We start from the raw sequence: 2,609 nt of genomic DNA on the forward strand, positions 1-2,609 counted from the left end.
ACACACACACACACACACACACACACACACACACAGTGGGCCTGGTGGTGCACGCCTATAGTCCTAGCTACACACACACACACACACACACACACACACACACACAGTGGGCCTGGTGGTGCATGCCTATAGTCCTAGCTATTTGGGAGGTTCAGGTGGGAGAATTGCTTGAGCCCGGGAATTGAAAGTTATAGTGAGCTATGATGGCACCACTGCAGTCCCGCCTGGGTGACAGAGTAAGACCCTGTCTCTATTTTTGGGGGCAGGGGGTAAAAGACTTGAATAGATATTTTTCTGAAGAAGATATATAAATGGCCAACAAGCATTTAAAGAGATTCAACATCGCAAATCATCAGGGACATGCAAACCAAAATTATTACAATGAGATATCACCTCACATCTGTTAGGATGGCCACTATAAACAACAAAACAGAAAATAACAAGTGTTGGCAAGGATGCAGAGAAATCAGAACCCTTATGCAACACTGGCAGGAATGTACAGCCATTATGGTAAACAGTATGGAGATTCCTCAAAAAATCAAAAATAGAATTATATGATCCAAGAGTCCCACCTCTGGGCATATATCCATAAGAATGGAAAACTATCTCAAAACTATTCGCACATATGTTCATCGACACATTATTCATAATAGCCAAGAGGTGGAGGCATCTGTCCACCAACCAATGAATGGATAAAGAAAATGTGGCATATACATACAATGGAATACCATTCAGTCTTAAAAAGGAAATCCCATCATATACTATGCCACAGCAAAAATTGAAAACATTATGCTAATTCACAAAAAGACAAATACTGTATGTTCCCCCTTACATGAGGTACCTGGAGTAGTCAAACTCAGAAACAGAGAATAGAATGGTGGTTGCCAGGGGCTGGGGTGATGAAGAAAAGGGTAATTGCTGTGCATTACCTATTGGGTTTCAGTTTTGCAAGATGAAAAGAACTGTGTAGACTGGTGATACAAAAATGTGAGTGTACTTACTACTGAACTTAAAAATGGTTAAAAAGGTAAATTTTATTTTTACCACAGCAAAAAAAGTGTTCCTGGATTTCCTCAAATCTCCTCTCTCTATATATATCGTTATTAAATAACTATATATTTAAATATATATTTACTAACGAGATATATATTTATTAAAGTTCTAGCTGGGCGTGGTAGCTCAAGCTTGTAATCCCAGCACTTTCGGAGACTGAGACGGGTGATACCTGAGGTCGGGAGTTCGAGAGCAGCTTGGCCAACATGATGAAACCCCATCTCTACTAAAAATACAAAAAATTAGCCGGGCATGGGGGTGGGCGCCTGTAATCCCAGCTGCTTGGGAGGCTGATGCAGAATTGCTTGAACCCGGGAAGGGGAGGTTGCGGTGGGCCAAGATCGCCCCATTGCACTTCAGCCTGGGCGACAATAGCTCTGCCTCAAAAAAAAAAAAAAAAAAGACAAAAAAAAGACAAAGTTCTACACACAAATACGGCTTAATTTGGCAGTGGTGGTGGCAGGGTGGCTGTCCCCAGCGAGCAGGAGCCCTGCCTGAGAGAAGGGCTTCTCTTCCCCCACCCATGCACACTCACCTCTCTCCTGGAACAGATGCTGGTGGCCACAGGCCAAACAAGGACAGACGGTCCTAATCCCCCTTTTTTAATAAGAAAATAAAAGATTTACCAAAAAAGTATACAGTATCCTAATAAGCACTCATGTTCCCAGCCGCTCACCTCTGCCTCTTCCGTAGAATAGAAACAAAACACTGCCAGTTAAGTTAAAGTCCCCTTTGTCCCCCATCCCCAGTCCCAGGCTCCCTCTCCCCTTTGTTTTTCCGGCCAATCTTCACGTTAGTTTCTGCACTCTGCCTATGCTGACAATCAGTCCTTGGAATCCGGATGGTTCATTGTGACCTACTGTTCCGCGGTCGGACAGCCTGTATGATTCCGCCATTCGGGTCGCCATGACATCCCTGGGGGCCCCTCCTGGCATGCCCACCTCGGCTCCTCCGGGGCAAGGTCACCCAGGCTGCACAGATGCTCAGAGTCCTGTCTGCCAGGGGCTGCGGCAGGGGGAGCGAGCTGAACCCGGGGAGGGTCGCGCTTCGTGCGGGGCCAGCGAGGGTAGTCGCCTCCCGGCGCCCCGGAGCCTGACCCCACGCCCCGGACTCCCCGCGTCTTCCTCGGAGCGCCGGCCGCGCCGCCCTTCTTCTTGCGCGCTGGTCCCCACCGACCGGCCTGAGCCGCCCACGGATCCTGTCCGGCCTGACGGAAATGACCCGGCCAGGGTCACACACTGCCTGGCCCGCTCCGCGGCCGCCGTCTCCGCTTCCGCTTCCGCCTCAGCCCGGTTTTCTCTCCGACTAGGGCCAGCTCTGTGCCGTCGCTTTCGACCCCGCTGCCTAGCCGCCGCCTGCTCTGAGCGCGGAGTGGGTCCTGGTGCAGCGCTCACGGCGGACGAGGAGGGTTGGAGGAGGGCCGGGATCTTTGAAGATGCGGGTTCGGGTCCCCCAGACCGCGGGCGCTGGACGCGCCCTCAGCGGGCGGAAGCGGTGTTAGCTGAGCTGGGCCCGGGCTTGCGGGTGGGACCGGTGGGGGCGGGGCCAAAGCAGGG

The sequence above is a fragment of the Cebus imitator genome, unplaced genomic scaffold, assembly GCF_001604975.1.
Source record: "Cebus imitator isolate Cc_AM_T3 unplaced genomic scaffold, Cebus_imitator-1.0 Scaffold140, whole genome shotgun sequence".
Taxonomy (NCBI): domain Eukaryota; kingdom Metazoa; phylum Chordata; class Mammalia; order Primates; family Cebidae; genus Cebus; species Cebus imitator.